The 23,655-nt window shown below is 49.6% G+C and overlaps 1 long non-coding RNA gene across 1 annotated transcript in view; it reads right to left on the bottom strand.

The window, feature by feature from the left end:
* Positions 1 to 16,941, bottom strand: part of LOC140215222 (uncharacterized) — a 53,240-nt gene extending 36,299 nt beyond the window's left edge. Inside the window, exon 1 of the long non-coding RNA XR_011892161.1 lies at positions 16,472 to 16,941. This is a non-coding gene — a long non-coding RNA (uncharacterized lncRNA). The remainder of the gene's footprint in view (positions 1 to 16,471) is intronic.
* Positions 16,942 to 23,655: the final 6,714 nt, after the last annotated feature.

The raw sequence follows: 23,655 nt of genomic DNA, 5'->3' as shown, positions 1-23,655 counted from the left end.
CATTGCTAACCTGTATATTACCGATGTAATGGTCAACGGTCTATACGAGTGAATTCTGTCTTTCTCCCCCTTACCTTTATAAATTAAATTCATTCTACTTTGTCGCCAACTGTCTGGTATTCGTCTATCTCTTAAAATTTTTTCCACTGCTTTCACCAGAGCTTCCTTACTTTTTGGTCCCAGTTCATTTATCAGCCTAACGGGAACCTCGTCTAGCCCTGTGGCTGTGCGCTTAGGAATTTTCTGTTCCGCTTTCTTCCAGTTTTAAGTTTGTCAGCACCAGCTCCTTTTCCACTTGGGTCTCTTTCATGCTATTTTTTTCCTCAAGTACAACCTCGTCATTGCCTTGGAAGGATTCGGCTGTTGCGTTTCGGATGTAATTTATTGCCGCTTCTCCTTCCAGTCTGTTTTCATCTTCGTCTAGGATATGTTGTTGTATTGTTGCTGACTTCCTGCCTAATAATTTTATGTGATTCCAAAATATTCTAGGTGCGGCCTTCTTTAAGCAAATGCCTGCCCTCTAGTGGCAGTGCCGAGAACCAGCTCATCTAGGTCCAGCCTCGGGTTCTCACATTACAGCGTGCGCTGCGACGTTGCCTCGTAGTTCTCAAGTGGTCGTGATGCAGTCGCGCAAAAGCCTCAAAAGGAAAGAAAGCATAGATATTGAAAAAATTTTGCTGTGTGCCATTATGCGTGTCATCGCGGTAGGAAGACAGCAACGTGTGATTTCGTCGTTTTCCTAATGAATCAAACGACGCGCTTCCGAGACCAACATTGATAAGGATCTTACGCATTGAGGAAAGGCGACCGATACCATGCTGGTTTATTTGAAATACTTCATTCTGGATGTCTTCTTTATTTCCAGCGAGTATATAATTGCTTAGTCTTTATACATTTCAAACTTGTTGCTGGTGTTTCAACTCGCGGAGTGTACCTATAGTTAAAGCAGGCGCTGTAATAATTTAGTGGTGTACGCTTACGCTTCATTTAGCTGTGTGTAGTTTCCAGTCCCTGCATTATTGTTACTATAGTACTTTAAGCAGCACTAGTGTTCTCGCTAATGTACTTTTGTCCGCAGGCACTGGTGGCAGGAACGACTATAGCTCGAAAGAGAAAGGTGCACCCCGACTCACAAACTACATTCCCATTTGTTTTTGTCCTAAGACACACTTGCCAGGTAGCTGAACAGTTTTTTAGCCTCGTTCCATCAGTGCACAATATCCGCATTTAGCTTCTGAAGGCACGGCAGACCTTGCTGCCTATAAAGTGTGAGGTGCTATGTTACAGTGCGGAGCTGCTTACGTAAAGGTCGAAAACAGTCGAATATCACACCTGTAGCAGTGGAGAAATGCCGCGAACAAGCGCTTGCACCTTTCGGAGGCCCGCTATACGCGCAAACACTACACTTTTTTAACCTACGAATCGCTTGAAAGGCTCTTTGCCTTTAAGAAGACTGATGCTGTTCGCTAGACAGGTCGGACGTTTGCATGCACAGCGCAACTATTTCCGCGGTTTCGTCGCTGAAATCGCTGAGGCCGATCAAAATAAGGTAATCGGCAGCGAGGACCCTTTCGGGTTAGACGAAATACCTCGATTCTACGACAGAAACGGGAAGCCTGAGAGCATAGCACACACAGTACCAATCGAAGTAACCGCCGTGAAGCTGTATGTCGCAGCCATATTTGTTTATTTGGAGAGTGTTGCCAGCACAGGTAACGGATCATGTTGTTGCCAATGGAGATCTTAGCAGGTTACAGGTTTGTGGTTGGAGCGGTACAGAAGTTCTGGAATGACAGCCTGGACTGAATAACGGGCAGTTCGCTGGAAAATGGTTGTTTTATGCTGAGGCTGGTACGGTAGGGGAGCCCTCCTTCGAGGAACTGATGGCCCAGCGCCAATGGCTGACTGAATTGTAGACGTGGCCTCGTCCGTAGCTGACGTGGAGATCTTGACTACTAAACGTTGACGGCTTGTCGATATGATGCTAGCCAGTAAGAGGAGCGTCACAATCAATGTCTCATTGAGCCCGATTCGCTATTCCGACAGTTCTGTTACGCGCGCTGCCTGGCCGGTGTTCTTCAGTTGAAGATCAATAATGGAAGTTAAAAAAAAAACACTAATACGACTGCCCTTTGTAAGAGACCGCTCAGCATTTCCGAAAGGAGGTGTAACATACGTAGATGAGATCACTTGACTGTAAAAAGTGAAATGACATAATGACATCGTGCCTGCAGGATGACTTATATTGAAATCGACGGCAATATTTATGAAGGCGTTCTTGACGGGCTTGTATGCAAGCGCATGTATACGCATACTAGAGAGCACAGCCACCGGTCAGGGCGGTACGTCAGTCTCCGGCAGCGCGTACATGTGCGCGCCTGGCGCGTCCAGCTGTGTGCCTTCCGGCGCCCGTACATCGCTGACGCAATTTGCGGGGTGACGAGGAAGCCTTCAATATTGCTAGTGAAAGCGGCGACCGACATGGCAAGTGTGCCGTCCAGCCGCGAGTCGCATAGTTTGTCTTCGCGCGCTGGCACTGCCGCCCGTTGACCCAGAGCGGCGTTTTTTCTTTCCTCTGGGCGCGCGCGGGCTTCCGGGCAGCGGGGCAAGGCCTCGGGGCGGCCTGGACGCCTGCCCGGCGGGAGGCCGTTGGACGCGCGCCACCCGAGCGTCCTTATCGGCGAGCGTGACATCACCGGCCGCCATGGCCGGCCCCAGGATGTGTGCCCGCAACCTTGGGCGCGCCGGCCTCTTCAATGAAGGGTGGAACAAGGCGCGCAAGCCTTTCCCTTTCGGTCGCTCGTTTGCCGATCGTTTGGGGTTAAGGCGCCTGCCACACAGGGCGGCCGCCAATGCTGGCACGGGAGGACGCGCGCCTTCTTCGTCTTGATCATCGCACGAGCGTACCGGCAATTAGACGGGAGGAAGTGACTCCGAGCACTTATACTTGGCGAATCCTGCCGCGGGCCGAGCATCGCGTGCTAGCAGATCGCCGTGGCGAAGACGTGTGCGCCCTTGGACGGGCCCGGCACTCTCCGGGAACCGTGCTGGCGGTGCGGCACTTGGGCGCGACCCTCTTTCTGGCTCGCAGACCGTCACGGTACTCGCTGAGGTGCCCCCCTTTTTTTTTGCTTGGCGACATCGCTTATGACGAGGCGCAGAGTGCCAGAGGACTCGCGCACCTGTAATCAGAAGTGGCCGTGAAACGAAACAGGTTTGTCATCGTTGTTGCTTCCTTTAAAACAGGCTGATCGACGAAGCCATTCCTTAAGGTGTAAAGATTTACACAGACACACTGCATGCACTTTAGAAACAAACGCACATGCACACACAAAGACACAAAAAGGCAAAATCCTGGCGCCTATTTGTTGCCATTGGGCCAATCTTTGCAAAAGTAAGCGCTAAATAGCATTTTACGGAAATAAATACATGCTAGAGTCGTAACTTCAAGATCGGCTTTTTTGCGGTGCAAAAAAGGGGTCATTAGGCTGCGAGACGTGCCTGTACTTCTCTAATCCATCACTGGCAAGATAAATTCTTGGTGCACATAAAACAAACAAGAAAATGGAGAGGGCAGCAAAGCAAATTTCGAGCATAGCAGGATCTGGAAAAACGCCCGTGCCATGCCTCCGTACGAGAGACAGGCATCTCAGTCACTTCGTCCTCGTGCAGGAGCGTTCCATTTATTTACTTTCTCGAGAGACCATCTCGAGAGAACTTATCCTCCTCAAACCAGTCTCGAGCGTACCTTGAATAAAATAAAATCGCAAGAGATCCAAGTAAAAAACAAGACAGAAAATAAAATAAGGAAGGAAAAAAGAAGGAACGTTAAAGAAAGAAGACTTCAAGGAACGCTGGAGAGGCAAACACCGTGCGGTTCGAAATTGGCTTCCTGCCCGGCATATTCCCGCTTCTCAAAAAGCTGGGCTCGGCGTCCTCATTTTAATATTCGCCCCAAGTTTCGGCGAGAAATACGGAAGAGGCAAAACATGAGCAAAAGAGGAGTAGCGAGAGAAACGCTCGCGGCAAGGAAGGAGGACCTGCGCGGGGCGCGCAGGGCCTTCGTCGTGGCGAGCGCTGCGTGGAGAGGCTGTCGCAGAGAGGGCGCGCGCCAAGCAAAAAGCGGAGCCCCCCTTCTCGAATCCGGGGCAGGAAGAGGCAGCACGCGCGTTCCGACCACAATCACGGTTTCACCTTGGCCCTAATTTCACTGTCCGCCGCCGCTCTCTCGCTCCGGGCCCTTTGTCTGCCCCTCGCACATGGGCGAGCGCGTCGCGGTGCATCGCGGACGGAAGAGCGCCGGGCTCGTCGGAATAGAAGCGGAAAATACTTTGTTTTGCGACGCGTGCTCGGGCAGCATGAAAATTTGCGCCCCGCAGACGGCGCGCGGAACGACCGTGACGCGCGACATCGGGAAAGGGCAGGCAGCAGAGCGATCCATGCGCGCCGCCGGAAACCAATATTATGTGCGCGAGGACCTCCCCTCGCGCCGCTAGCCTCATTGGCTTTCTCCTCAAATGCGTGCCGGCCGTTACATCATTAAGGCGCGCACGCGGGCCGCTCCTCTATATGCAGGACATGACGAATGCACGGGCGCCGGAGAGGGAGGGCGAAGGACACGACTCATTCATCCCGCGCCAGTCGCACAAACAAGAGGATCCTCTCCGAGGCCCCGAGCCGGCGAGGAAACAAAGCCGGCAAGCCGAAATGGCAGGAGAAGAAACCCCCGCGAGCGACCGGCAACGCGAACGAGCTGAACGACGCGATTTACGGTGCCGCAACAAAAATTAACGGGACTCTGTGTATTGGCGATTAAACACTGTCGTTTCGCAGCTGGCGCCTCCTCACGGTTATCTTTGGGTAGCTTTAGCTTGGGCCGTATGATGCCAGGATGCCTCTCGCTCGATTCCATTCTCGTCTGTCCATCCACCGCTTACAACCGGCCGATCCTGGTGATAAAGTAGGCGGGACACTGCTCTAATCACGTATATATTACTGACCTCCGTCTTCCTCGTCCATCAACCATACGAGGAAAACAAGCTTACCATCCTATACGTGAAACCCCCCATCCGTCGTTTAACCCCCTGAAGATCGAAGGAGCTTAGTTGGTATTGCATCCAGTAGTTACATCCAGTGTAATAAACCCCACATTTTGGGTTGGCAACGTTATTCCTTTTATAAAACAGAAAGAAATAAAAAAACAATTATCGTTACGTTATCACTACCTTAGATTCGTTTGCAAGAGGTCCAACCTGATCGGACAGGTTTCATTTCACTTTCATAAGGGGTGCACCAACTGCAGTTACATGTGGGTACAGTGCACTCTTCTAATCAGACCCTTCCGGTCCTGCTCACTCACATAGCCCGGCAAATTTATCGGGCAGAAAAGACAAGGGGGCAGTAGCATGGCGTGCGTGCTCGAAGATTTGCAGCACTTTTCCCCTGTATACTATAGTTAAGAGTTTACAAGGTTATGCATGCCGTACAATTTACACGAGAAATCATAAATATTAGTCTTGATGCATTACGCACCTTTCTTTTAGCTGAAAACGCACTTAAAAGCACGCTTTTTGTTCCGCTGTAATAGACCGATAAGACCCGTTACACCGGAAGTTTCTGGGGGCCGTATGCTCGCTACTGTCTTGGAGCACGCGCACCGTTCCTTCTGTTCGAGTCATCCATTTCGCCGAGTGGCCGACGATGCCGACGAAGGAGGCGGTCGAGTCAGTGAAGAAGGGTGGAAAGAATGGAAACGATTAGACGCGTTACAAAGGCTAGCCCCTGGAACCTTCTCCTGTGACTGCAAAGTCAAATGTAACGCTTTTTGTTGGCGACTAAACAGAAATTACAGTATAATGGATACTATTTATTTTATTTCACTTTTTCAAGAGAGAAATAAAGAAACAAGTAGACGCCTCGGAGGGAGGCACCGACTACGCCATTCGCAATGAGCAGACGGATGTGACTGTAGTTAGCGGTTAAAGGGGAAAACGCTGCCATTTTATCTTCAACAGCAGTTCATCATGGGTGAGGATAGTACCGTCGTAAGCGCACGAGCACGACGCAGGCGATAAATGCTAACGACAGCGACACCTATACATCCACGCACGTGTATAGCGTGTGCTCCGGCTCCTGTGACAGTATGGCGCTAATGATAAGGCCGTGCGGCGCCGAGGAACCGACGGGCGTCATTATTCCGTCGGGTGCAGCCGGCAAAGATTTACGGCACGCTCAATTACGCATCGTAATTTCGGCTTACGTTGCTCGGCATATTAACCTTGCCAACACGACCACGATGCCGAGCCGATAAGTGTCCGAGGTAGGGAGCTCTCACACTGCTGTTAACAAGAATTATTGCGCTGCCATCGACGTTGTTCGTGTACGTGGGGTGGCTGATCGATATGAGAGAGGACGCAATGCATTACGGCGGCATTCACTGTCTTGTACACAAGAGGCAAAAGTCGAATAAGACATGTGGATTCGCGTTAGACCAAGTCTATTCTACTAAACGTAGTTCGACTAAATGGAGAAATTTATCCTTCTATAAACTTCTTGTTATTCCTGTTTACTACATAGAGGGCGAATCGGAAAGTCATTGCCCGTATATTTTATTAGCCAAGATAAGGTGAACGCGAGTAATTACAAATATGTACGTACTATTCTACGCACCTTACACATTTTCCCACATAATCTCCCCACCCGTTCAGACATTTGTGCCATCGCAACACTAAATTTGAGATGTCCCTGTGGAAGCAGTGATGCACGCGGCCTCCCCGAACGTTCGTTGTGATACAAGCCTTCACGGCCTTTTGCGAACTCACAACACCAGTCCCCCAACACTTCTGATAGCGAGACACCTTTCCCCACACGTGGGCTGCATTTCCCTGTGAATTTCGATGGGTGTTCGTCCCTTGCTCAACAGAAAACGAATCACACTTCGTTGCTCGTACGCCGTGGACGTGTGAAGCACGACCGCCACCTTCAACAACTGTCAGCAGCGCCGTCCCACGGAGCTACCGACAGATAAGTACGGGCCCGTCCAAGAAAGGTCCGCCGCTGGGAATGAATATGTTGACTTCGCATTTGCAGCCGTTTCTGGCAAAAAAAAATAAAAAATAGGGGAAAAGACTTTTTGATTCGCCCTGGTGACAACACCACAGACATTATTTATAACTATTGGAAGAGAACACGTGTATTATCTCCTGCCTCGTCACCTGGAGTTTCTGTGGAAGAAACAGCTACGCCAACGTCGACGATGACATGGAAACCTGCAGAGCTCATACCGTAGAAAGAATAATTAAAGGGACCCCAATGTGTCTCATGCAGCCCGATTATGCCCAGGATCCATAAAAACCGGCTTCACGCATGATGCTGATAGTGCCCTGAACACTTTCGTGCATCACAACATGAGGCCACTGATGACCTTCTGAGAAAGCAAGGTGAGATGTCAGGTTTTGAAACAGGGCACAGATTTTCAAAACGCCGGCAAGCGAGAATAACTGAATAACTTAAGCAAGAGGGCACATGCAAAGCTTTGAATCACGGAAATGCAATAAATGTATCTTTTTAAAATATCTCTTTTGGTTTTAATGGCGTTTCCAATTTGTATTTCCTGTCGTGGACATTTAGGCGTACCAGAAATGGGATATTTTGAGCCCTGTGGATCACTTCCGTTAAGGCTACCTTCTTATAAGACAAACAGGTTTTTCACGGTCCCTTCGAGTTCGTCTTAACGGGAGTCTATATAGCCCGGCAAAGAGTTCTTTTGAACGATCATGGCTCGACCAGCGTCAGTCCAACGTGTACTTGAATACTTGAGTTACACTCTCAGGTGTAAAGAATCACTCGCTCTTGTTACGGCTCGGCTGAAATAAAATCCTGCGGCTCGCATTTCAGGCGTTGAGCGACGCCGCGGCGCTGATCCGTTCCACCACCGTGCTGAAGATCTCCCGCCGAATTCTCTGGTCGCGCGGAACAGCCCACCGATCGACTGAGCCGCCGAGAAGGGCCAACAGGGCCCCCGACATGACGCGGCGCCGAGTCGTGGGTCCCGCGGGACGTGCACTGCAGGCCTTGATTTGGCCATTGCGTGCCTGAAAAAGTGCGAGCGTGGCCAAGCTCGCGTGGCAAACGAGGGGATCGAGGAAGGCCGGCGCTCAAGGCTGGCACGCCGCGCTGCACGCCCACGCTCGTGCTTTTGCCCGCAGACCCACCCAGGCATGGGCGCGCGCTCCAGCACGGCTCCAGCCTTGGGCCCTCGCCCCTCGACGGGCGGGCGTGATGCGCCTGCGAGATTCGATGCAGGAAGCCGTTCACGGTGGCGCGCGGTGTTCGCTGCCACACCATGCGTCGCGCCGCGAAGGCTCGACCGAAGCGGGTTTCCCGCGACGTGCACTGCGGAAGCGGTTTGCCCCGATTTACGAGACAGCAAGGGCGTTGTGATGTCGTGCAAAAGGTCGAAGTGAGGGCGCCAGAGGCAGGGCCCATAATGAGACAACGTCACTGAAAGCTCTGCCTCGACGACCCTATAGCGTCGCAATTTGCATGTTCGAGATTTCGTACGATCTAATCATGAAGTCTTCTTTCGGGCGGCCTTACATAGCACAGTCGATTTCAGGGGTCGCAAGCACGCTCCCCATGGCGTCCGCTTCAGTTGTTCGCTCCATCCCTACTTATATAAGCTGCCAAACTAGGTTGCAATCAACCCCCCCCCCCCCCCCCCCCCGTAACAGTGTAACTGTTAAGGGGGGGGGGGGGAAGAATTATTGTAGTGCGCCCTCAATTACGTGCGTGTACGTGTGTGCGTGTGTTTGTACGTGTGTTCCAGGCTTCTCAAAATATCTCGGATAATGGGCAAACAGCTCAGCCGACGTGTGCGGAGGCTGCAGCTCGGAACATGTAAGTCCTGAACACAGCTTTCAGAGTCAAAATTAAATTTTATTGCCATATTCGAAGTTGTTACAAAATGCAATATACAGGAGGAGGTCCCGGAGTCGGAGACTGAAGTGGGACCTCCTGTGCGTGGTATACACAAATGGAAAAGTAAACCTAGTTTAGCAACGACAGTAAAGAAATACAAAACTACATAAAGAAATTAGAGAGGCAGTTAGTATAAGAACAGTAGAACACGAATCAAAACAATTAAGCGTCATATAATATATGAAGAAATTGAGAAAAGAAATTGGGCATGTTTAAACAGTTTCATACGTGATTAATAAGCATGATGTAGTAAACTGTGGTATCTACCAATGGAAACAAAAATGCATGTATTATGTGGCATATACAAAAAAAAAAAATTCTGCCAAACTGGGTTGGTTCAAAAGAAACTTTTAGAAGTCTGTCCCCAAATTGTGCCCAAAACTCTACAAATAGACGCAAAATTTTCGAAAAGGCCAAGGTACGCCACAGATAATAAAATTAGCCAAGAAAGTCCCCAAGCAGCGGGTCATATATCAAACCGCATGCTCACAAGATGACGACGCGGATATGAGCAGCGCCTTCCACTGAAGCTTACGGAAAGCGAAGGTACTTAATTTGACCACTTGGTCATCATTGTTAACAAATAAATAGTCAGGAAGAATCCGGGAATTGCGGCATTGGAAGCTTGAAACCAAAGTAATAATTAAAAAGAAAAGCAAGGCACAGTGGAGCTAAAATTTAGTTTGCAGCAAGAAGGCGGTGAAAGACGGTGTTTTCGCAAACACGTTATTTGCGGCAGCGTACAGGATATATAGAATCATCACTGTAAATGAATATGAATGAATAAAAAATAACATTAACGAAATATTTATTAACGACATTGTGGGCAGCAGAACGCCACAGCCACTCAGCCACAGTGGAGGGTCCTGACGAAGAAGCATCGTTTAAGATCTGCAACAAGAAATCTGATGAGGATGAAGAAGATATTAAAGCCAGTGGCACTTCCCCGCTCAGGAGGATTGGCCAAGAATCGGGCAAATTTCAGAAATAAGTTAAAGGTATCAATTTAGATTTCTCTAATTATTATATATAGTAAGTGAAAGCGAGTAGAATGTGGAGATATTTTCCTCCACAGTCGTTCTCGTAGATCACGCACAAAGAAAAAAAATCTGAAGGAGACGATGGGCGAAGATCCAAATGACAGATGAGAATAGCAATCAAATCGATTGAATTCGCAAATGAATTTCTCTACGGCGATGCATACATTCTTGGGTGAGTGTCCAACCACCGAAGTTCCGAATCAAAGCAACACAGGAAACCTGAAACGGGGACCCACGTTTTCGGAGGGAGGTGGGCACGTGCCCAGTATGCCACCCATTGGCTACGTCACTGTAGCAGGGCAAACTTTCGAATTAAAACAACAACAACAACAAAACATAAAGATTATTCGGTGGTCGTATTGTTAGAAAAGAGAAATTTATCGCACTTCAGGGACTCATGTAGGTTACGCACAAGTTGATAAAATCACAAATCACGTAGTCTTATAAGGACAACAGTAATCACTGGTTCTGAAGCACTGCTCTAAGTTATAAACCAATTCGTGTACAGAAGTGTCATAACGGACCTGTGAAATTGCGGTGATCTTTTCAGCGGCGGAGAGGGCATTTAAAGACTTCCGATGAGCCACGAGCGCCGCCACCGACGGCCAAGCGGGCCGTTTAAGGGCTCGCGGTACTGGCCGCGCCGTAATTGAATCGGCGCGCCATTGTCCCGGTAGTGCGGCACAAAGCCGCGCGACCCCGATGGGCGGCGGCAGCGGCAGCGATGAAGTGCTCGCGAGTGCGTGCCTCGGCGCGCAAGAAAACCAGCAGCGCGCACTCCCCGCGGGCCGCGTGATTGACGGGGGGCGTGCACCGCTGCTCCCGGTACACCCTCGCGTCTCGCCCTCGCCCGGCCTGTCAGATTTCTCGGCGGCCCTTAACAATGTACTCACTTCTCAAAGAGAACAGAAACAGACTGCACCCTCCTCCCCGGCCTGACTGTCGGGAGAAGCTTTGTTGCCTATCGGCGGACATCGCTGCACGCACACGTGGGCGCGTTTTGCCGGCAGTGATGGTCAGCGCATTCGGGTCGGTTGCAGTCGTCCGCAGCCGCCGCCGCTGGAGTAGCTGTTGCATTTGTATGGGACGCGCTTATCTGCCGCCCGACGCGTGTCTCGGCCGAGCGGTGACTGAATCGAGTGCAAGGACGGCCCCCCGCTCGGCCGTGTCTCGTTTGCGAAATGCACTGAAATGTCCGCGCGCAACAAGAGGGAAGCAAGAGGCCGAGGCTGACCGTTACAAGCGTCGGCCGGCGACTGATTTGCAAACCGCGTAACAATGATGGATGCCGTATGCACGAGCACGGTGATTTTCATGCCCGTGCGCTCAGGGGTGGCCCATCCTTTTGACACTGCTCGCCCTCGGGAGGATGGATCGCGGGACAAAATTAAAGTAGCACATCATCGCCGCAAATTGAGAAGACCAGAGATTAATCATCGAATTCCCCTGCGGCTCCCAGGGTCGGACACTCGATTAGACCACAATGACGCCGCTCGATGATGGGTGGTCAGCGCAGCAGCGAGCGAGCGAAGAGCCTGATGGGGGACGGGTGCTCGATTTTTTTTTCGTAGGGCTCCGTTTCCCACTCTGCTCACAGATGGCGCTGTGCTCCCGCGTTTCGCGCCGTGATTGCGCGACTGTGCCGGAATCGTCCGTCCAGCGACAAACCGGTCGTCGCTGTGTGGCTCCAACGCGTGGGGCGCGCGATTTCGCTTTTCAGCGTGAGCGAAAAGCAGTAGTCACAACAAGCGCATGGCGCAATCGGCGTGTCTTACAAAATCGTGCAAGCGAGCGCTGCCCTCTTCGACGAGTCGCGAGGACAAATCGATACCGGCGTCACGAGCGGGAAAGTGACGGAAAAAATAAATATCAAGAAGTTGTGGTCAGCCAAGCGATTCAGGGGGCAGATGCAAGGATGACATCGGACGGTACAAGGAAAAAGTCAACGTCGTTCCCCGCCGCCCCTCGGAGTACAAGTGTCAGCGCAGCTAGCGAGCAGTAGTGATATGTCCGGTTTCTCAACACGCGGCGATGTTGCGAAAAATTTGCTTGCTTCTTCTTTCATCTTCCTAGTGAAAATTGCTCAATTTGAAATGAACCTTTTTCCCGAAAGTTTGGGCAGCAGAAGCTACTCCTGAGCCCTATTCAGTAGACAAATGGCGACTTATTTAACGATGCTGCATATCGTGGCTCATTGAGTGTGAGCCGAATCACCACGCTGGGCTTTTGCCTAAGGAAGTCATGCAATTTCCACATGACCCCAAAACCTGGTTATTGATACATCTGATGCATTCATCACTCCTTTTCCCAGAATTGATCCCTCACATGGGCCCTTTTTCTGTTATTCCCGTATACGATGTAAATACTTTTGGCTCATCGACTCTGTCAATATAGAACACTTGAGAAAAACGGTACGCTTCCACTATGTTAGCAGCAGAGAAAGAAAGCCCCCTGTCAAGCTCTCAAAAGAAAACAGTTTGTCTGGTAACATGCTGTCAATTGCAAGAAGGTTTGTTATGGAGAATGTGTGGAGGTAACGAATAGTTAATTCTTAATTCTGGGGTTTCACGTGCCAAAACAAGGACATGATTATGAGGCACGCCGTAGTGGGGGACTCGGAAAATTTGAACCACCTTGGAATCTGTAACGTTCACCCAATGCACGACACGGGCGTTCTCGCATTTCGCCCCCATCGAAATGCGGCCGGGATTCGATCCCGCGACCTCGTGTTTAGCGCAACGCCATGGTCGCCAAGCCACCACGGCGGGTAAACGAATCGTAAATGATACGAGGATAATTACCGATCTTCACATTGGGTGTATAGGAAATTATTATACTTATATTTGCCAACGAAGCAGTATTAAGTTCTCTTCGCGATGCCAAAAGTTGAGCTCTCTGCTGCAAGAACGGCTTGCAGGATAAGGCTTAATTACGGGAGATGAAAAGAAAAGAAACAAATCAAACCAAAAACTAATTAAACCAGCTTGTTCATAAAAGGGAACTATTTTTAGAAGAGCAAGTCCGGAAAGAGGACTGGTATAATCGGTTTTATAACATAATTTACGCCTCTGTGATAACTGTTATCTTCGAATGCATCTGGGAAATAGACTAGACTGCGGACCGTGGAGCCCGATTTCTTTCCTTCCGTCATGTACCACAATCTCTCGGGTGCCTTGAGACCAGTGGAACATCTCTGTCACGATAGGTGCAGTTCTTTTTTTCTTTTTTTTTTTTAAGCAAACGTCTTCGCCAGGTACTTGATTACGTCGGCGTGTCATCGGAGCCGGTGGCAGCAGCAATAACTGCAAGGGATCGTGACAGCGAACGGATTCGAGGTCGGGATCGGCCGTCCAGAGGGAATCCCCCACACTGTTTGTCACCGCCGTTCGCGCGAGCGCGGTATAGCCCCGTGGGGCAATCGAGACCATGCGATCGCGAAGCCGGCGCAAGCGCATGGCGAGGGCGATTCTCGTCGTTCAGAAGAGGAGTCGATAAGAGCCGGGTTGCCTCAGTTGCGCGCATCCTGCAGGAACTGCGGCGCAGCGCTGTGCAAGGAGGACTCTGAACAGCGCGGCCCCCCTCCGGGAGGACGGGGGCTGTAATGACAGACCCGTGGCCCCGTGGCCGCCATCCGACAATCCGCGGAGGAGCCCTAATGGTTTTCAAGAGCGCAGCGGCGCGTCCCATCAGGCCGGCGGAATGTCGCACCCATGTGGAGTGGAGGGGTATTCCGCTGCGGCGCATATCCGCGCACACGCGCGCGAGGGCCCTTTCGCCACCTCTTTTGTCCCGGAAGGCGGCGACGACGCCGGCTGCGCAACGCCGCCCAGTGGGGACGACGACGACGCGCCGGAAAACACACACCTCGGTCCAGATTTTGGCGCCATTGTGGAAGCGCGGACCTTCGCTATTCAGGGCTGGCGGCGGAGCGTGAGTGAATGGACGACGCGCCTTCCGCCGCGGAAAAGTGACACGCGTATGCCAACGGCTAGAGATGGCGGGGGGAGAGAGCGAAGATGAAAAGAGGTATTGCGCGAGTGGATTCTCCGGCTTCTTTTATGCCACTTCGTCGTCGGGCTGGGAGTCGAGCGGACGTTTGAAATACAAGGCGCGCGGCGACGGCACGAGACGCATGTCGCCCCCCCCCCCCCCCCCCCCCCCTCAGGTTGATGGGGACACGCGCTTTTTGTTCGCACTCTGCGCGCTTGCGGTCGGCCGCGCTTTCACTTTCATCTGCCGATCTGCGACGCCGCGGGCGGCAAAAATAAAGGCAAAGGACACAAACATTGCGCTAATAGTTGTTTCTTTTTTACATCAAAAAATATTTTGGTATAACGTCTTCACCGCGGTAAGACGAACAAACTCGTTGGACGTTCTTCTGCACGGGGGAGCCCATTTAGCTATGAAATGTAGAGCATACGTGACTTATTCAGCAGATATTACTTGATACCTCGTTCATGTGGTTTAACGTTCTTGTTTTTTTTTTTTCAAGTCTTTAGACGTTGAGTTTTGAAGCATACACGAAAAATAAATGAGAAAGATGCCCGATAATAAATATAACTATCAGTCATGATCGGCTTAGAGCTTGCTGGAGCGCTTTCATTATAACGCGCCGCTCAGGCTCACTTGCCCGTGACGTCCGTATCCACAAACTACGTTGTTTTGGTGCAGCACCAATAGACACACTGGAATCAGCATCGACAAAATATGTGTCCGTGCTAAGACATTCCGCTAGCGTACTTGTCGGTATGCATGTACCGCAAGCACATACTGGCCCTCGTATTTCGCTCAAATGCTTTTATAGCTCCCGCTTAACTCTTCTGTGCATTCGAGCTCAAAGGAAGGGCAGCCAACAAATGCTGTCGCGTCTTTAAAAGTAACGATTCATTGTATAGTACACGACCTGTGAAATATAGCGGCGCAAGCATGTCGCCGTGTTACAGCGCTGGTACAAAAGCTCTTGTGCAAACTTACACATGGGTAGATTTACCAATGGGCCGTGCGTATACGGGTGAGATGCTTAGTACAAGCAGCCAGAAGAGAGCGAGAGAGATGAAATAAGTGATAGAAGGCAAAGAGGTTAACAAGATTCAAGAATATTGCCAACAAATTTATTTGCAATAATCAGCACTCCTCTCTGTAATGCCCCCGAGCCTTGAGAGTATGATAATGAATAAATAATAAAAGATTAACTGCCCAGTTGGATACTCCGAGCTAGGGGATGGGGAAAGAGTAGAAAAAAAAAATGAGGAGAAAAGAAGAGATAGTGTGAACAGAATCTGTCCATGCAAGCAAGAGGAAGGCAACTGACAACGACTACAGTTTTTCATTCGGTCCAGATGCTTGAAAAAATTTAGGTGAAAGAGTTCCCTGATGAAGCGAAGCTTTCTTAGTTTTGGGGAACAGTGCATTAAAACACAACACATGTGGTGTGCAATTCACAGATTACTACGCGTCTATGCATGGTTTCGGATCTTATTTATTTATTTATTTATTTATTTATTTATTTATTTATTTATTTATTTATCAATACTGCAATCCCCATTGGGGATTTTAGCAGGGTGGGAAACAATACATATGTAAAGAACACTATAGCATAGGCAACGAAAACAATACAAATCAGGTTAAGAGAGCTTGAACATAGCAGTGGTACAGCAAGAAAACAAATTGTTACTCAATACTTGAAACAAACGCCGAAAGTGATGATATTAAAACTTGGTCCTTGGTTAGATGATTCCATTCAACGACTGTTCGGGGAAAGAAGGAATACTTAAAACAATTATTACGTGTACTAAATGGGGTTATTGTTCGGCTGTGTCGCTGTCTAGTAGCATAACCAGTTCTTTTATTCTTGTTCCGCAGCTGCCTGGATCTTGCGAGGGGGCGCACTTCACAAATGAGAGAAAGGGTCTTTCTTCTCAGTCTCTTTGATATACGTCTGACGACATCGATTCCTTCTTTCTGATTTATTAGTAGTTCAGAGTTTCTTTTTCCTCTTATTTGCGAAACCCACTGCTATTGCTACTGCCGAAATAACCAGTGCTCACAATAGGGCTATTTTTATTATTTTACCTGCACTTCGTGCAGGCTCATGCAGACGCGTGTAGTGCCGGGTAGAGGCTATGACGTCGCATGCTGCACTTGGTAGACTAAGCTGTAGCCAATCAGAGCAAACTGAGCGTCGCCTTTCGCATCAGCAGACAAAAAGGGCCAGATTTCGCACTTCGCCTGACTTCAAACCCACTGGCTACGTACTTCCCCTCGCCTGAGCGCTAAAAGCCCCCAATGTACTAGCTTCCTTTCAACAACAAATCTAGACAATACAGTAGATAGGTACATCACGAATGTGCAGCCCACGAAGACAACTTCTCTATGCACGTAATACATCGCAGAGCCTGAATGCGCACCATACGTGAGTACCATAATTCTATGTTCTTGGAAGATTAGCTCACCTTCTTCGGTGGCACATGGTCACTCCAGCATTTAGCTGCCGTCCCTGCAGCGAACCTTCACTGTCGTCGCCCGCATACGCACACAGAAAGCGCCGGCAGTCACATGCAAAATGGCGCCATGCGTTTGCGACGCCAGCCTGTTAGTCTATCGTCTACCACCTACACTCATCAAATCTGTGGTGTAGAAAGTATAGTTTTCATGCTACACTTCCGCAACAAAAAATTACATAGTGCAGGTGGGCGGAGCTACAGTTCTTGTACACCGATTAAAAAAAAAAAAATATCACGACTTCCTACACTAGCTACAGTCATGTAGCCAGTGTAGGTCAAAGAAATATAGCACTAATTTCCGCGTGTTTAATACCGGTTCCACACGACCACTTTCGATAGCGTTCATGCCCGATCCGGGTCGAAATTCTCGACCGCAATAGGCTCCCTCGTGCAGCTTGCGCAAAGGAAGCAGTCGCGACTGAGAAATCCTATTCAGATCGGGCTTGATCGCGATCCAAAGTGCGCCGTGTGACACCAGTATTATTCGCGTGCTACTATGCGCATGCGTGATAAATGTAGCGCACAGCCTTTAGTCAAACGCCAGGCTGATTAGGTATTCATGAGAATTATGGGTGCGAAAAAGCTGCAGCATGTGTGGTCCGAATGAGGCCCTATACGTTTAAGCTGATATAAGATTATGTGATGCCAGAGTGCCTCCGCGCAGTCGATCGAGTTTCGAAGAACAAACGGACACGAAAGTGTGGGAGTAATGGTAGGAAAGCTTCGCTTTAACACGCGCTAGCGCTTTGAAGAGCAACTCGAGCTGGCGTCGGCTGGGGGGACCAGGGAAGCGCGGATGCCCGGCGGAAGAACCGAAAGATGCCCGCCCCCGGGCACTGCGCGACGGAGCCTAGGGAAAGCAGCGCGGCGGCACGGAGCGTGGATCCCACCGCGGCGCCGTCCCGTCCTTGGCGGCGTCGCTTCCCGGTGGCAGGCTCGAGCGGAGGCTTTATTAGCGCCTCATCTGGCCATTAAACCGTAACGCGCCGGAGCGAGGCTGGAGGGCGACGCTTTTTTTCCATGTGGGGTCCCCCCCACCTCTTGAAGACCAGTGCTCACGGCGCGGCTATTAGCGCCGGCCAGAAATGGCGGTTTCGTGATGCCATGATCAAGTGTTACGATTGGGGGACTCTCTCGGATTTGCATAAGTGAAGAGCCACGCGCGCGGCTGGCGGCGCCGTCCTTGTCGGGACACCTCGGACGCTGCCGCACGGAGGCGCACTGGCAGGTGGCCTTTGTTGTCCGCGCGGGGGGCGCTGATTACTCGCGCTGCCGCCGTCTCCTCTGGGGCGCATTATCGAGCCACTCAGAGCCGGACCGCGAGGCCGGCCGTCCCGAGGCGCGACCGGTGATGGACAAGACACGTTGAAAGGCAAACACCGCTAACGCCCGGCCATCCATTTTCGCCCCCCTTTCCGGACGCAGCAAAGCCTTCCCGGGCTTCTTCTTGCAGGAGGGCCGCCACGCCTCTGTGTACAGAATTTTCTGATCGCCGCGCTGAAAACCGCCATGGACGTCGTTAGGGAATAATTTGGGAAATCGCCTCCGGTTAAAGGGCACTTTGTTCGACCTTATCGCGGGCCGTCGTATAGGGCGCGAACGACGACGACAGCCGGTCATTTCCGCAATGTGCGCACGGGTGATTTTCTTGGCAGAGAAAGCATTGTCATAACCGAGGGACCGGAGCACGCGCGCCGCTCGAAACGCATCCTGTCGGAAGCATAAAGCACGGCGCACGCGGGAAGACGTCTAAACTGTGGGCGCTTGGCCACAAGGGCGCCTGTTGAATGCCGTTATTGCGAGTATGGCGCGAATTGTGAAAGCGCTAGAGAACTAGCCGTTGTAATTTGCCTAAAGATTTGTAACGTTGTAAACAAAAAGCATTCGCTCACTTATTTGGTCGATCGACAGATCAACTAATGACAAATCAACTCACTGAGCGCATGCAAGTGATTTGGTTTGGTCTACTATAACGCGGAACACGTAACCTGGCATGAAAGCCTTACAATCACGATCTTAGTTAAACGTCACAGATATGAATGTGAGAGCCACGGTTGCATATCAAGGAAAATTTCATGGTGCTTGGAGTGGCGTATTCTGCCATGACTACCTGGAATCCGTGCATACACAGACACAAGAGGGAAACGGACAACCCAAACGTCGACAATCAATCAATCAATCAATCAATCAATCAATCAATCAATCAATCAATCAATCAATCAATCGATCAATCAATCAATCAATCAATCAATCAATCAATCAATCAATCAATCAACGTTACCACTATAATAAGTATTATCAATAATAGGCGGAAGTGCAGGCGTTAGCCGGCCTTCGATTATCTTACACAAAGATGAAATATCACGCCTGAACTTATCCTGCGCGTAAGTCCGCGCGTGTCCCTGATTGATGGTTGGCGCTGCCTCTCCTGAGCTTGCGCAGATAAGTTTGGCGGGTGGCGACGCCATTCCTGAACATGCGCAGATAAGTGTCGTGCCTACCTTCTTTTCCGCCACTGTGCGATACTTCAGTTAATAGTCGACGTTTGTGTTGTCTGTTTCCCTCTTCTTGTGTCCGTGTCTGCACGCCTAACTTTTTTCTAAAACGAATTCCTACCGACTAGTTCAACTTTCTGCCATACTGTACTCATTAATTGTCAGCATGGTTTTTGTCGCGGTCTCACATAACTGGCTGAATTCGCTCACAACATTGCTAAAGCATTAGATCTTGGTATACATGCTCAAAAAATTTTCATAGCTTTGTCCAAAGCATCCCACACCGTGGGTCACCCTAAACCAATGTACCAAACTCAGCCTCATCCTAAATAATCCTAAACTTGTTGACTGGATCGTGAGCTTTCTTTCCAATCGCTCTCAATATGTGTACCGTGAAGCTCCTAAGTCCTCCATTGTTCATGAGTCTCATCTGGCGTACCGCATGGACACTGTCCTCGGCCCTCTTTCAGGTGTATACATGACTGACTTACCACACAATATAACTGCTAAGATACGTCCGGTATGATGAAGATTGCGGGCTATGCCATGAAATTAACACTCCTGCACATAACACTGTTCTTAATGATACATTCTCACACTTTTGCTTACATGACACCTGGCAAATGAGTGTTAACTTTAACAAAACTGTCCCTGTGTCATTTACTAGGACTTTAACTTTTTTTTTTTTCACGCACTCTGTCAATAAGTACTTACTAGAGAAGTCGTTTAAATAGAAGTACGTCGGACTCTTCTTCACTCTGAATTTGTTTTGGAGCAGACATATCAAAGTAATATATAATAAATCACTAAATAAACTTGGCTCCCTCCTACGCACTTTTGGTGTTGCTCTTCAAAAAACTAAACCGTTAACACACAGATCAATCCGCCCAATTCTTGAATATGCATCTATAGTCCGGAACCTTTTCCGGAAAAATGATATTAACAAGATTGAGTCTATACAGAAGAAAGTTGTACCCTTTATCTGCCGTAGATATGACAGGGACTTTTCACCTTCCTCTAGCGGTTCTAGTCTGAACCTAACCCCTCTGACAATACATCGCCACATTAAAAGGTTGAAGTATCTGCGCACCCTAATTAACTCATCACGCTGTACCCGCTAAAAAGAAATACATTAAGTTCGTTGAAGGGGAAAAAGTAGTAATGCACCTGAATTGTAGCACTAAGCTACAAAGAAAACCCTTTCTGAGAGACCCATATGGGTTTCCTTTGTGGCTTTGTGCTTTAATTCAGATGGATGACAAATTTTCCCTTCCATGTACTCTCCTCCACCTTGCGGGCTTCCGCAGGACTGATTTGCCATTAAGTTCGTTGAATTGTCACGCACTCGTAGATCTCACAGACTAAATATTTTAACGTTTCAGTCTAGAACCAGCATGTAAAAACAGTTTCTTTCCTTCTTTCTTTCTTTCTTTCTTTTCTTTTTGCAGATTTTATATTTTTTTTCTTGTCTGCACATGATATGAAGCTCTCTCCACCCCTCCAATGCCCCAGCGGGGCTATTGCAGGAGTGGGGGGAATAACTAAATAAATAAATAAATAAATAAATAAATAAATAAATAAATGAACAGACGAGCGAACAAAAAACAACCAAACAAATATGTAGGTTTATACGTACGTAAATAGGACGTACAACACGAAATCACCATATTTCCACTCGTACAACACTACTAATGTTTTCGAACGCTTCGCGCTACGATTGCTGCGCCTTTTTTTCATGATGGCGTCGCCGCCCACTCTAGTCGCATGACATTTCCTGTTCTCTGGGTGGTCCTTTATTGCTGCTTGCTCCGCCGCAGGCTCAGGGCGCACATTCACAAAGCAGTTCACATGCTAAAGCGGTAGCAAGCGTGGTAGCGAACACAAAATTAGCGAAGGTGATCACACAATGACACGCCGTTCTCACGAGCGAGAAGCTTTCTCAAATATGCCCTCGCTAAGCAACGCGCTCACCCGTTCGTGAAAGGAGCCGGATCAGCGTCCCCGACGCTTGCAACTTTTTATTCCCTTTTCTTTGGACCGCAGGCAGAGGCAACCATCGAGACGTGCAAGACGCAGTAGACAATCATTTTGTCAAATACGTTGAGTTGTTCTGTGCCTGGATGTATGAGAGAGAGCTTGGCCTCCGAGAGGGATCGGCGCGCACGCAGTCCGATCTCAGAAGCCATGGAGAGATAAAGTAGGTACAGAAAAGCAGGGAGGTAAACCAGAGGTAGTTCTGGTTGGCTACCCAGGTAAGTGCCTATGGGGATAAAAAGAGGAAGGCAGCGTAAGGAGAGAGAACGGAGATGAGCACTAACTGAATAAACCACGTGTACACTCTATGCAGCGGTATAGCAGGTGGCGTTCTTATAGTCTATCTCGTAGACCCGTTGACTTCGGGAACTTGATCAGCGCAAATGTAGCCCTTTGTGCACCATTTTATTTTTCTTTCTTTCTTTTTTTTTGGGGGGGGGGGGGACACTGGCCTAGTGCAAACACGCCGACGCGTCTCGCATCTTCAGCTTAAAGGGACTGTCCGGTTACTTAAGGCCTGTAAAAAAAAAGTTACCTCGTATAAGAAGTAGCTTTCGGTTGACTAGTTTGACCAAAGCAACGCAGCATGAAAGCGTTGTATGGCACACACACAAAAAAAATAATGAAGCAGAACCCGTTCACGTTACGGGCCTTCATCCAGAGCGCAGGGCGTAACCTTTCTTTTACTGAAAAAAAAAAAGAAGGAAGAGAAGAAAGGAATAAAATGTAATAAATAAGATAAATAAAGGAAGAAAAAGAGAGAAAATGATAAAAAAATATGAAAAGGAAGAAAGTAACAACGCATGCATGCTGCTCTAGACGCAAGAAAACTTGGTGCACTGTAAATCTCGGTATGCCGCCCGCAGGATTCCTTCTCTTTACTTTCAGGCGGTGCGTCGACCGCGGGCACGAACCACGTTACGCATATCCACACATTTCACTGTATTACGCCCAAAATGCCCACCTAACGCCGCCACCACTCTCCCAGCAGCCCCGAAAGAACGGCGGATCACACTGCAGTATTTCCTGTCCGGGTTCATCGCTTCACGCCGTCTCGAAATACGAGCGCTGGCTCACGGGAGTCAACTTTCGCGCCAGTATAGCATTTTACTGCCGCGGCTTGGCTCCTATGCGAAATCGTCGGTTACGAATGCAGCACGACGGAGGCCAGACGTTTAAGGCATGAAACAAGTACAGAAAAAAAGAAAGAAGGAAAAAAAAGGGGAGGCGAAACTCGTTCACACCATGGGCCTTCCGCCAGCGCGCGCCGCGGCGTCCGCGCGTTGGAACAAAACCAAATTCCTCGAGCCGCAATGCCCCTTTTCATTTGTTCCGTTCTACCATTCTCACCGCCGCGCTACCTCGAACCAGTCAAATACATCAGAGCGAAAGGTCGCGACGTTGTAACTTTTATGACTCCCGGGCACAGTATAGTGAGAGAACGAAAGGCAAAAAGAAAAAAGAAAAAGGAGAAAGTAAGGAAGGAGAGAGTCGGGCGGTATAAATGGAAGAAAATAAAGGAGAGGCGCAAAGACAATGTGTCGCTCCACACGTTTGGTGTTTCAGAAGCGCGAGTTATGAATACGCAGGCCGACCCTTGCACCCGCGCTGGCGGCAGTGCAGCCCCGGGGCGGAACTGGTTCCCCAACTCGCAAATAACGCGTTTCGGCGGCGCCGGGGAAAGAACACCGACCGAAGAAGATATGGCTCGCGCTCCGAGGGTAGCCCGGCGCGAAAAAAAATGAAACAAAACCCCGAGCGGAGGCGGTGGCCGCCGCGAGCGGCTGAAGAACGGTGCCCCGCCGCCGCCGCCTCCTCCTCGCTGCTTTCGTGATTGTCTCTCTGCGCGCCAGACGTGAGCACTCTCAGTGCTTTTTTTCTTTTTTTTATTTTATGCCGACGCGCCATAACTACAGTCGGCCTTGGCGAGCAAAGCATCTTTGAACTGAGCACGCCGCCGCTCTTTTCTTGTTTTCCTCGATTTCTTCTTACTTTTTTTATTTCTTTCACTCGCTCACTCCAACCTGATTCGCGTTACGTATGCAAAAGAACCACTGAGCAGGAGGAAGGAGGGGGGGCAACGCTTTGCGCAACAACTTCTGAGCGCGTGCAAGAGACCACCTCATGCCTGTTTATAACATTTTCATTTATTCTTCAATAATCGAGAATGGAGAGGAGGAAACGTTATACGTATCCGTGTTCCGGCATCTTTAACCGCTAAAACAAGGATAGAATGGCAGCTACTAGCTGGCCATATGAAGCGGCAATTCGCCACAATGAGGTCCGCTATACGCCAAGCTAACAGCTGCGCAGCTCAGCGAAAAACCTCCTGCCGGGAGTCAAGCGAGCAACGCGCGCGTGCTTCTCCCCAAGATATTCGCATGCTCGCGAACGTATGTTCTCAACGTAGACGTATTTGAGAAAATTAACGGTCTTACGTCGGACGTCATTTCACTCCAACAACTCGAAGGCGCCCTCTTTGCTGCACCAAACACATTTCGCATACAAGCCGATGTCCGCCCGAATATCGTCCACAGGTATCCAGAGTCCTCATATGCTACTAGTACGCGGATGGAAGCGGTCCTGTTAAGGCGGACGAAGCGG

This window comes from Dermacentor andersoni, chromosome 1 (assembly GCF_023375885.2).
Source record: "Dermacentor andersoni chromosome 1, qqDerAnde1_hic_scaffold, whole genome shotgun sequence".
Lineage (NCBI taxonomy): Eukaryota > Metazoa > Arthropoda > Arachnida > Ixodida > Ixodidae > Dermacentor > Dermacentor andersoni.
Note: the sequence above shows the minus strand (reverse complement) of the source record. Positions and strands in the feature narration are given on the sequence as shown.